Here is a 12,746-nt window from a genome sequence, read left to right as displayed (position 1 = left end):
GTTCGCACGGAACCACGCACTATCAGGAAGGGCACGAAGGTGGCAGATTGCACCCCAGTAAAAGAGGTCGCAGAGCTAAGGGACGATAACGTCGAGCCGGACTGGCCCCAGAGGGAGTCTCCAGACTCGATTAGGAATTGGCCCGGTCCCATTTGCGAGATGGTAAATCGGAGTAGTGTAGATTTGGAGGATGCCCAGCGAGAGGCCTTATACAAGCTGGTCGACCGACACATCGGGATCTTCTCCTTGTCACCGAGGATATTGGACGTACGGGCCTGGTGCAACATCAGATCCACACCGATGGGGCCCGGCCTGTCCGTCAGCCTGCTCGAAGGCTCCCATGGAGCAAAAGAGAGGAGGCTGATGAACAGGTTGAAAAGATGCTCAATGCAGGTGTCAATGAGCCCTCGGGAAGTCCTTGGATGTCACCAGTTGTGCTGGTTAAAAAGAAGGATGGGACCACGCGTTTCTGCGTGGACTATCGCCAGCTGAACAACGTGACACTCAAAGACTCCTATCCCCTGCCTAGAATTGACGATACCCTCGACGCCGTTGCAGGCTCTAAATGGTTCTCAACTTTGTACCTCAAGAGTGGCTATTGGCAGGTGGAGATGGATAAGACGGGGAAGGAGAAAACGGCATTTTCCACAGGGAAGGGACTGTATCAGTTCACTGTGATGCCGTTCGGTTTGTGTAACGCCCCCGCCACCTTTGAGAGACTGATGGAGCGTGTACTAGGCGGCATACCGTGGCAGTCATGCCTGGTGTATCTGGATGACGTCCTGGTACACGCTAAAACATTCACCCAGGAGATAGCCAATTTGGACCAGGTGTTTGGGCACCTCAGGCAGGCAGGGCTGAAATTGAGCCCAGAGAAATGCACTTTGTTCGCGACAGAGGTGGCCTATCTCGGACACGTGATAGGCCGCGAGGGGGTGAAGACCGACCCCAGAAAAATTACAGCGGTAGAGGAGTGGCCCGTACCTACAACTGTCAAACAGGTACGGGGCTTTTTGGGACTTTGCTCCTACTACCAGCGCTTCGTGACAAACTTTGCGGAGATAGCCAGGCCCCTTCACCAGTTGACGGAGGAAGGGTTGAGATTTAATTGGACGGGGGAGTGCCAGGAGGCCTTCCTCAAATTAAAAGGGTGTTTGACATCCACACCCGTTTTAGCGTACCCCACCGATGACGGGATGTATACCCTGGACACGGATGCAAGCTAGGAAGGATTGGGAGCAGTCTTGTCTCAGACACAGGGGGGCGTGGAAAGAGTGATCGCGTATTACAGTCGGGCCATGAGTAGGCCCGAACGAAATTATTGCATAACTCGCAAGGAGCTATTGGCTATGCTGTCTGCCGTGAGCGTAATTTTTACGTAATGTTGTCCACGACGCTGCCCAATGAAAAATGCTTTGTGGTGACCCCCTTGACCTTTGACCCCCAACCGCTACGTAGGGTAATTACGCCACACTTTCATGTGGCATAGCCTAGAATGTAGAATTGAGTAATGAACATTTTGGTGTTGGTTTTATCTCGTTCGGATAAAAATTGACCACGTTATGACGAAAAAACGATTCTGACCTTTTCGTGACCGTGACCTTGACCTTTAATCCGATTGCTCCCAAAAGCTTCGCCTGGCGTCTTTGAGTAACTGCACATCATTTCTGAAAATTTCATGCAAATCGGTCCAGCTGTTTTTGCGCAATGTTGTCCGCACACATATTTACCAATAAATAAATACACAGGGGTCAATACAATACCTTCGTCAAACGAAGTTTGCGAAGGTAAAAATATGGGCAATACCCCTGGGTGCTCACCTGGTAGCGGCTGGATACGAAAACCAGAGAACCACTGATAGGTGTGGATAACCCACAAAATATTTAACGGAGAAGAAAGTAAATGCATATGGGTTTTGTAAAATGCAGTGAACAAACTTTGGTACATCACGGGTGATGAAGGATGTGGTCAAGTTTCATCAAAATTGTGTATGTAGGTTCTGAATAGAGAAAATACCTATTTTGGGGGGCAACTCCCCCCATGCCCCGTAAAACCCCTTGGATGCTGATTTTTTAAAATAGCATGAACAAACTTTGATACATCACGGGTGATGAAGATTGGGGTCAAGTTTCATCGAAATTGTGTGTGCAGTTTCACAGAAGAAAGCAAATATGTAGTTTGGGAGGCAACCCACCCCTCACCCCATAGACCTCCTTCGACCTCGATTTTTTTAAGGGTGTTAATGGTTGAAAGGATGTGTGGTGAAGGGGAGGTAATTGGTGGATTGAGAAAGGCGGGGGGGAGGGTGGACCGATGTAGAAGGAGGAATGATTGAAAGTAACAGAGGGATTGAACAGATGATTGTGTGAAGGAAGAAAAATTGAAAGTAACAAAGGGGGAGGTGGGAGACATTACATTTGGAAAAATACAGCCAAGCCAACGCATTCCCCCTCCCCCACCCCCCAACATCACCCTTCAACAAGGGACCAAGGACTATCTATACAAAGACTTATGCAATAATTGCTCCTCAGGTCACCTACGTGTCCGTGCTCTCCCCTTGTGGTAAGTTTCCAAAACTATAAAAAAATATATTGTGTTGTGGTGAGTACCAAGATGGTGTCCAGTAACCAGTATTTTCAGCAAACAGGTGATCCAGTTATATTTCGAACAGCGGTCTGAACCCGATCATGGAGAGTTGGAACCTGGACCTTCTCATCCTCCACCTCCTCCTGAATCTGTTGCTATCAGCACTCCACCAGCACAATCACCACTTTTGTGATGATCTGTTTGCATGCAGAAGGCACCTGAACGGTTGAACTTGTTGTGATTGTACATTCCAATGAGATGTCAGACGAGAAGCAGAAAGAGGCTCGGGTGGTTGAGTAGTGACATAAGGAATGCTATTAAGGAGAAGCAGAAGGCATTTATGAGGTAAAAAAATAACAAGACTGGAGTTAGATTTCTATCAATATCGGAGGAAGCAGAGGTAAGTGAAGAAAATAACTCGGCAAGCCAAAAGAGAGTATGAGAAGTACATGGCAAAGAATATTAAACATAACAGCAAGGCATTCTTTCAGTATATCAAGGGAAAAGAACAGGTTAGGACCAGTGTGGGCCCATTAAGGAATATCACCGGGAGAGTGGTTAGTGAGGAAAATGAGATGGCAGGCTTATTAAACAGGTATTTTGCTTCAAATTTGTGAGGTGAGGAAGGGCTTTTACAGAAGATCCAGGTTGGAGTGGAGGAAGCAAAGGAACAGCAAGGTAATCTAAGAGTAGATAAAGCTCCGGGTCCAGATCATATGCACCCGAGAGTATTGAGGGAAGTGGCTGAGCAGGTAAGCGAGATGGTAATGGATATTTTCAACAGCTCACTGGAGTCAGGACAGGTACCAGAGGATTGGAGAGCAGAAAGTATAACACCATCATTGAAGAAAGGATCCAGAGAAGAATTGGGGAACTAGAGACCTGTTAGTTTTACTTCAGTTATGAAGTATTGACTTCAGTTAGGGACCAGATGAGGAACCATTTAAATAAATACAAACTAATTAAAGGTAGTCAGCATGGGTTTTCCAAAGGCAGTTCCTGTCTGACAAATCTTTTAGAGTTCTTTGAAGCTGTGTCTGATTGGGTTGATGAGAGAAAGGCAGTGGACATAGTATATCTAGACTTAAAGAAGGCATTTGATAAGGTACCACATCGGAGGTTGTTAGCCAAGGTGATGGCTGAGTTAGGTTAACCAAGGTGATGGTGGAGTGATGGTTAACCAAGGTGATGGTGGAGTAGCTGGTCAGGTAGCCAATTGGATTGTAAACTGGCTTTGTGATAGGAAGCAAAGAGTGGCTGTGAGTGGATGTCTTGCTGGGAGGATGTAAGTGATGGTGTACCTCAGGGATCAGTACTCAGACCAGTGCTATTTATTATTTACATCAACGATTTGGATAGTGGAGTAAAGTGTCGGTTTTCCAAATTTGCAGATGACACAAAGCTTGGAGGTAAGGTGGACAATGGAGGTGGTGGTGATGAGATTCAGGAAAGTATTAATACTTGCATAGATCGGGCAAAAGACTGGCAGATGGAATTTAACCTGAGCAAGTGTAAGGTGTTGGGGATGGGAAAGAACAATGAAAATAGAGATTACAGGATGGAAGGGGTAATTTTGGAGCGTGTCACACAGGAGAAGGATCTGGGGGTGGTAATAGACATGGGAGGTAAGCAGGCAGGACAGCGCCAGGTACTGCAGCTATAGGTAAATCAAATCGGGTTTTAGGTTGTATTCGGAGGGGATCATTTATGAATCAAAAGAGGTGGTGTTAACATTGCACAGGAATTTAGTGAGGGCCACAATGAGAATATTGTGTGCAGTTTTGGTCACCACAACTCAGGAAGGCCATATTGCCATGGAGAGGGGTCAGTGCAGGGCTACTGGATCGATTCCGGGCCAAGCTCGATGAGACTACTCGGCTGAAGGAGATAAGGCTTTATACCGTAGAAAAGAGGTGGTTATGAGGAGATATGATGGAGATGTTTAAGATAATGAAGGCTGTAGGTAAAACAAGTGTAGAATAATTATTCAGCAGAGTCGACAGTGAGAGGACCAGGGGCCATAGCGTGAGAGTAAAGAAGAGGAGAGTTAAGATGTTGGTAAGGCAGGGGTCTTTTACTCAAAGAGTAGTTCATGCATGGAATGGTCTCCCTGGAAAGGTAGTGGCAGCAGAAACAGTGGATACGTTTAAATTGAAATTAGATAGGTACCTGGAAGTGTTGGATATAGAGGGGTATAAGGATGTCAGTAGGACTTTGAGGAAGCTTGAGCATTGATGGATGATTATGTGCATGTGTGTTTTTTACCCAAGACCGTATCCACCCTTGACCTACTCCCTCTGGAAAGAAAAAAAAAAGAAAAAAAGGAGGAACCAGAGATTGCAGACCCTCGCCAGGACTTCTTTTGTGTGGTGTATTTTTATAGGTTTTAGGGTAAATCCAATATGGCTGCCAAACCATGTACCCAATGACATCATATGTGTGAACCTTTTGTTCCTCATGGACAGGCAGGCAGTCATTCAAGTAAAGTTTCACCTTGATCTGTTCAGCCACTTCAGATAATAAAATTTTTGAAGGTTGAAAAAAAAAAAAAAACAATATGGCTGCCAAATCACGTGAACGATGACGTCATCAAATTTTGTTTTTCCGTAGAAGACTCCCTTGATGAGTGTTTCTCAACCTTTTTTTGTCCCACGCCCCACTTTGATTTCAAAAAAATCGTACGCCCCACCATGATTGGAGACTACAGTATATACGACATATGTATTCAAAAGGCTTCATTAAAACTTCATTGCAAATTTTATTCAATTGCTACTCACTTCAATGGGAGCCCTGCCCTTGACGCCGGCTGCAGATTTGTTTGATTCGAGGAACCAATTTTGTCAGTTTCAGCCTTAAATCACCACGTTTCGTGATTTCCAGTCGATTACTCTTTGCTTGCAGCAAATCGGTAACAACACTAAATCCACATTCGATTAAATGAGATGATGGAAAAATTTATCAATACATCCCTTGCCAAAGTAGTCGAGTTTGGGTATTTCTTTTCGCTCTCTTCAGACAGCCACATCATGGTTCCTTTGATCTTGAAAAGAGTTTTCACAGACTCATCTTGTCGCAACTCGCATAACTCATCTTGGTATTGCTCTGGTACTTCAGATAAATCCACCACAAATGGCTGAGTCAACCAAGAAGGGAACTCATAGCAAAGCTATGAAAGCGATCATATATTGATTCATTAATTCTGAATCCTCATGCCCCACCAAAATATTGCCACGCCCCACCTTGAGAAACACTGACGTAGATGGACCATTTTTTTCCCCCTAGATGTACCATTATATCCCAAGATGACCCTCAAACATTTTCATACTGAGTGGATGTGGTTCTACGTATGCAATTATGACGTCATAAAAAAGTCACACTCATTCCCCATGAGGAGTACTTGCAACGTGCCAAGTTTCATTTTTTTTTTCCTTTGTGCGGTTTCAGAGATACAGAGGTGCAAAGTTTTTTCCCGTTTACCCAACATGGCTGCCACACCACGTGACCTATGACGTCATAATTATCATAATAACATTCCACATGAGTTGTCAGTCACCCCAATGGTGAACATTTTGTCTCAATCCGACAACCGGTTGCAGAGAAAAACACGAAAGTTCTGTGCGGACAAAAAGGAAATCCAACACAGGTGGAGGCCATTCAGCCCATCATGCCTGCGAGAACACCACACCAACCTAAGATCATATTTTAATTCATGAAAGAAATGTTTTTTTTTTGTATATTTTGTTTTTTTTTCCTTTTTCCAACATGGCTGCCAGCCCACGTGACATATGACGTCATAATTATAAAAACATTCCACATGAGTAGTCGCCCCAATGGTGAAAATTTCGTCTCAATCCGACAGGCGGAATACCCGACATTGTGCGCGTACCTGGAATAAACGTTCTGGTCCGACTTGGTTGTTTTCTTGCTTTTTCCCCCTCATTCCTGTGGATACGTCACATTACCCATAAGGCAATGCAGAACCACAAGATCGTGTGGTGTTCGATGTAAAAAGTCTCCACATTTCCTTGAGACACCCCATTCGGTTTACCCTGTCAAAACACAATTGTTCAGGAGACGGCTTCACACACGAGAAAGGAGACGGTTACAAGGAGATACGATGGAGATGTTTCGCCGGTTTACCCTGTCAAAAAACCGCCAACAAGCAACACCAACACGTCGAAGACAAGTCGTTTACTCAGTTTTAACGTTTCCTCAGGTTAGAGAAAGAAAATTGAAGGTTAAACAAAATCATGATGTTTATCAAGTGCAGTCCCAGAATCAACGATTAAAACGAAAAAAAAACCGTGAAATGTACAACATTGGAGGCGCAAAGCATGCCGGGATATGCCGAAGCCACGCCTCCTCTCCCATTGCGAGTGTTATTTAATTTACTCGAAAACGACGACCCGTTCATGTAAACGTCGACACGCTTAATATGAGAGGTGTGCTATCTTCTAAAACCCTGATATTAAAGTGGGAACGCGTGGTTGTTTGATTTTAGGGAAAGAACGCGGTTCGACGAGGTTCGAGATGTTAAAATGGTGATTTGTGTTCGAGAAGCATCCTTTTACAATGTTTTGAAGCTGTTTAAAAAGGGAATTACAATTGTCACGTTTTTTCGGGGTTTCCCGTCGTGGAAATGCTCAGGAAATCATGTCATTAAGTAAACTCGCTTGGGCTCGACGGGACGAGAAACAGCTCGAATGTGAGTGTTATAAAATGAGAGGAAACACAGCGAGTCGGATCCGGAACAGGTGTTCCCAACGACGTCCTCTTTTACTCAATAAAAGAAACAATCAAACGGGAAAGCCACACCAGCCACAGGCACCGTGCACTTGGTCACCCACAGCGCCGAGCATGCTGTTATGTGCTGGAATTGTTGAGGAGATGGACTGTTCAGGGGTACATCTTGGGTCCATTCATTTATATTTCTCCTCATACAAGCAACAACATATTTATTTTCTTTGATGTATTGGCCAGAGACCAGTACAGACCTCGTCTTATACTTGAACTCGCTGCCACACTTCTGAAAACCTTCTCCCAAATTTGTCCGTGAAGGCTTGGGAATGGTCCCCCCATTGATAATGGTCCTCCATTGATAATACACAAAGAATAAATGTCGACTTGGATGGTGGGGATATTGAAGGATGGACATCGTGGTGAAGGACTGTGCAGGAATGAACATCGTGTCCATTCTTTGCCATCTTACCATGGAGACAAGGAGAACATCATATCTCTGGTTCACTGGACGTCCTGACTCTAACATGTCTCATGAAACGACACTTTCAAAACTTAAACTTTTATTGTCGATTCCCCCATGTTATTGTGATTTTAAATCGTAACGAGCTCCAAATAAGGGATTTTACTGTGTGGTACTGTACCTTAACTAGCTCCAAATAAGGGATTTTACTATGTGGTACTGTACCTTAACGAGCTCCAAACAAGGGATTTTACTGTGTGGTACTGTACCTTAACTAGCTCCAAATAAGGGATTTTACTGTGTGGTACAGTACCTTAAATAGCTCCAAATAAGGGTTTTACTGTATGATATTAAGCCTTATTTTGCTCTAAATAAGGGTTTTACTGTGTGATATTAAACCTTAACTTGCTCCAAATAAGGGTTTTACTGTGTGGTATTAAACCTTTACTCGCTCCAAATAAGGGTTTTACTGTGTGATATTAAACCTTAACTCGCTCCAAATAAGGGTTTTAATGTATGATATTAAACCTTTACTCGCTCCAAATAAGGGTTTTACTGTGTGATATTAAACCTTAACTTGCTCCAAATAAGGGTTTTACTGTGTGGTATTAAACCTTTACTCGCTCCAAATAAAGGTTTTACTGAATGATATTGTTGTGGTTACCAAATTCGCAAACCACCATTCAGGTCCCTTAGGTGAGGTATCTCGGTAAGTGCATGTGTAGTTAGGCCCAAACCCGTTGTCTAGTGGGAATACATGTCATTTATACGTGCTGCGACTCTTCAGGATAACCGTTTTTCTTTTACTATCTTTATTTTGGACCAACCGCCATGATTACCACCACAACCACAACATCAACCACCAACCACAACACCGCTTCACCACAACCGCCACGACCTTCACGTCACACCTCGCAACCGCAGCATCGCCACCGTTCTTGCCCCGCTGTGGGTACCGGTGTTGGACTCGTGCAGGGCGCACGTTGAACAGCGTGTACAAAATCACGGATTTTGTGCTTCAAAAACGGATCAAAAACGACACACGCCCACTTTTTGCCGTCCAATCGGTGAGCGAGGGGCGATTTGGCCCCGCCTCCAGAACGATCGATATATGCAAATTTGTGGATCAAAAAGCCTTCACGCCCACTTTTTCTCGGGCCAATGGGGAGCGAGGTGAAAGGTCAAAGGGAGGGGGTCAAAGGCGAAGCTACGGGGGGATAAAAGGACGGTGTTCGTCAGTCAGCGGAACGAGAAGGAGTCGGAACGGAGGGGACGAGTGTGGAAGTCTGGAGCCCGAAGCCTGCAGTAGCTGGAGAAGCTGAAGAGAGTCGAACGAGGGGAGGCCAAAGAAGAGTCCAGGGTGGAGAGTCCAGAGGCGGAGAGGCGGCAGCGGCGAAGGCAGACGAGGGGGTGCTCGCGTCGGTGCCAGGAGCTGCACGCCCGAGGGAGGCCGGCAGCGCGACCTGGCCGAGGTGGAGACGCACACCAGGGATAATAAAGATCCTCTATACCCCGAGCATCAGCAACCCCCTCCTGTTTCCCCCCGCGCTGAGATAGTGCGACCAAGGGGGCCCCCTTTCCCACCCCCTGCCAGGCACTGTCCGCGAGGCCCGCGGAGTGAGGCGCCATCGCCGCTCCGCGTCTCATCACCAGACGGGTAGGCGCGACCCGATCTCGGCCTCAGGCCCGCCTCATTCTTGGGGGATTTCTTTTCCTTGGTTTTGAGTATGTGTTGTCGGCGCCGTCTGTGAAGTAGAATTGTATAAGTGTTGCCGTGTGCTCGGTAGTCGGTATTAGCTCTGCACTGTGTTCTCACTTTTATATTTGCTTTTTGTGTAAATGGAATTGTTTTTTTTTTTTTGTGTGCTTTTGGTGGAATTGTATTTGTGTGCTTCCCGTGTGCCGCGAATAAATGTGCTTTATTGTTGAACTGTTCTCCCGCTTCGCTTCGTCTTTTCCCCCATTGAACCCTCATCTTGCTTCACGTAAAGGGTTGGTAGTGGGCTGAGTACGCCCGATAATTAATCGAACCGTCGAGGTCGACGATAACACCGCTCGGTTATTCTGATAGTACGGAACGGGTCGCTTAAGTGGCCCGTGTCCGAAGTCGACCTGCGGCGAGGTGCGATCGCCCGGTCTACCCTCCGCGTGGGTACTTAGGTAGGTCGAATTTGGCGAGCAACCCTATCCCACGCGGGGGCTGATTGGCTCGATCGCGGTGAGACCGAAAGGTCCACCCGTGACTGGTTCCCGGCGTTAGTCCGAGAGGGTCACGACTGGATTGTCCGTCCGGTGGGCGACGTGCCGCGATTCGAGTTACGTGGCCGTCAGCACGCCGGCGGGCGCGAAAACCGCAACACTGGTGTCAGGAGTGGAATATAAACTCATCGCCCTCCTCGCGGCACTGGTATTGGAGAGCGGGACAACAGGCTCTCCTGTCTCCAGCGAAATTCACGGGAATCGGTCCAGGGGTGAGAGAAGCGACCCCCGATTCACTCCAAATTACGAGCGAGCAAATTAACCCTTTAAGAGAAGCAAGATGGCGTCTCAAGGCGAGCGGGAGCCGGGGGTATTAGAAATGGATGTAGAATGTGTAGGATCCATGGTCCAGGATGAAATCCCCGTGCAGGAAATGTTGATTGTGCAGGAACACGGACTCGCCCAACTGAACCCAGGGCCCGAGGTGGGTGCGGCAGCGGCCGCGGTGTATGACACCTCCCCCCCCCCCCTCTTCACCAAGACCCTTCCCCAACCCCTGCCGAAACGGCTCACTCAAGCGCACCCGACATAGCCCAGCTATGCGCCATGCTGGCGGCAATGAACGAAAAAATGGATGCGAATATGAAAAAAATGGATGAAAAGATGGATACAAATACAAATGAAGTGAAAACGACGATGGATGCGAATACACAACACATGAACGAGAAGATGGATACAAAAACAAATGAAATGAAAAACGAAATGAACAAGCAAATGAACGGAATGGAAACAAACATGAAGGAGGAAATGAAAAAGTTCCGGGGTGAGACGCAGAACATGGGCCGATGCCTGCAGGCGGGCATGAAGGCCGTGACAAAGGAAATAATAGTCGAGACAAGGGAGGTAAAGGGTGAAGAGTTGGGAGAGACACGGGAGATAGAAAAAATAGAGGAAAGACCACACGAGGAAGACGGGGTAAGTGACGCACACACACACACACAGAGGTAGTGGAGGATAATGGGGGTGAGCTGGCGGACTGGGTAGAGACCCAGTGCGAGCACCTGGATGGCCTCCTCCAGGAACGAGGGGAGGGAGTATGCCCCCTTGAGGCGAGTCACGACCAGGTGAGTTCGGTCGTGCTTTGCGAGGTTGAGGGGAGGAGTGCTGTGGACGGGTGCACGGAGAGCTTGGGGGGTATAGAGGCCCCGGAGACCCTTGTGGGGACACAACTCCCCAGTGTGGTTGTCCCTGTGTGTGTGGTGCAAGGCGTGAGTGCGTCCCCGTGTGTGGAAGCGACCCCGTGTGTGAGTGGTGTGGTGGCGATGGTGCCGGAGTACGTGCTTCCCAGCACGCCGTGTGTGGATGAGGCACCGCGGGTTAGTGCCCCCGCGTGTGTGGATGAAACGGCCAGTATGAGTGAGGCACCACGTGTGAGTGGTGTGGTGGCGATGGTGCCGGAGTGCGTGCTTCCCAGCACGCCGTGTGTGGATGAGGCACCGCGGGTTAGTGCCCCCGCGTGTGTGGATGAAACGGCCAGTGTGAGTGAGGCACCGCGGGTTCGTGCCCCCGCGTGTGTGGATGAGGCACCGTGTATGAGTGTCGCCGTGTGTGTGAGTGAGGCACCGCGGGTGTGTGCCCCCGTATGTGTGAGTGAGGCACGGAGTATGGATGAGACACCGCGGTTGAGTGCCCCCGCGTGTGTGGATGAGGCACCGTGTATGAGTGTCGCCGTGTGTATGAGTGAGGGACCGCGGGTGAGTGCCCCCGCGTGTGTGGATGAGGCACGGAGTGCGAGTGAGGCACCGCGGGTGAGTTCCCCCGCACGCGTGAGTGAACGGCCGTGTGCAAGGTCGCTGTGTGCAAGGGAGACCGTGTGTGTGAGAGAGCGGTATGTGAGGGAGATGTCGGTTGGCATGCGGGAGCACGCAGCCGCGTCTCCCGGTGTGAATGTGATGGAGTGGACTGTGTGCGTCGTGACACGCAGGTATGCGTGTGTGGAATGGAGACGGAGACGGCGACAGAGGAGAGAAAGCCGGGTAGCGGCTGTAGTTGTTTCGGGGACCGTACCGGGTTCACCCAGCAGTGAGCACGAGGTTCGTGCTGTGCAACGCACGAGACCGACACGTGCTCGCTTGCGAGAGTGAAGTCCCGGTCCGGAAACGCACGCGGTGGATTTGCCGATCCCGCGGACGGACAAAGTTTAGGCAGGTAAATGGATTTGGACCGGACGGGTTCTCCACGCGATCGTGGATGTTAAGCTCCAACGGGCAAAGCACATGTGTTCGCGTGGGGAACCCCTCGAGACGTGGGGCTTGTGTTTTTTTTATGCGCACGGTGACGTCATGGCTGCACGTGGGGTTGGAATCCGGCAGGAGGGGTATCTCTGCCGGATGGTACCGTCCAAGGAGGGACGAGGAACACGTGCAGCTGCATGACGTCACGGGCAGGTGTAAAGTGCGCGAGCTCTGAGTTGCCGCGCAGGTGCTGCGCATGAAAAAAAAAAAAAACAAGCCTCACTTTCGGGTGCACAGGATTCCTGGGCAAGGGGTGGAGACCCCCTTACCTGGGCACAGGATGGAAACTAGTTAGGGGGAAGGGTTAGCTTAGTTAGACCGATTTCATGGGGCAGGGGTAAGTCGTCATGGAGTCCGTGGAATGGATTAGTTAGAGGGATTGTAGCCAGATTTAGGATGGGAAAATGGGAAATGATTTTTGATGATTTGGAGACAGAAACAGACTTTGAGTGTGTAGAGTTGACGTA

General features: G+C 48.4%; 1 long non-coding RNA gene across 1 annotated transcript in view; it reads right to left on the bottom strand.

Annotated features, from left to right (window-relative positions):
• Positions 1-6,905, bottom strand: part of LOC147013927 (uncharacterized) — a 36,712-nt gene extending 29,807 nt beyond the window's left edge. Inside the window, exons 1-2 of the long non-coding RNA XR_015050423.1 lie at positions 6,727-6,905; positions 6,473-6,635 (exon numbers count right to left, since the gene is read on the bottom strand). This is a non-coding gene — a long non-coding RNA (uncharacterized LOC147013927). The remainder of the gene's footprint in view (positions 1-6,472; positions 6,636-6,726) is intronic.
• Between the last annotated feature and the right edge of the window lie 5,841 nt (positions 6,906-12,746).

Source organism: Eptatretus burgeri, chromosome 13 (genome assembly GCF_056783735.1).
Source record: "Eptatretus burgeri isolate ZD-2024b chromosome 13, Ebu_testis_v1, whole genome shotgun sequence".
NCBI lineage: Eukaryota > Metazoa > Chordata > Myxini > Myxiniformes > Myxinidae > Eptatretus > Eptatretus burgeri.
This window is presented reverse-complemented; position numbering and strand designations above follow the sequence as displayed.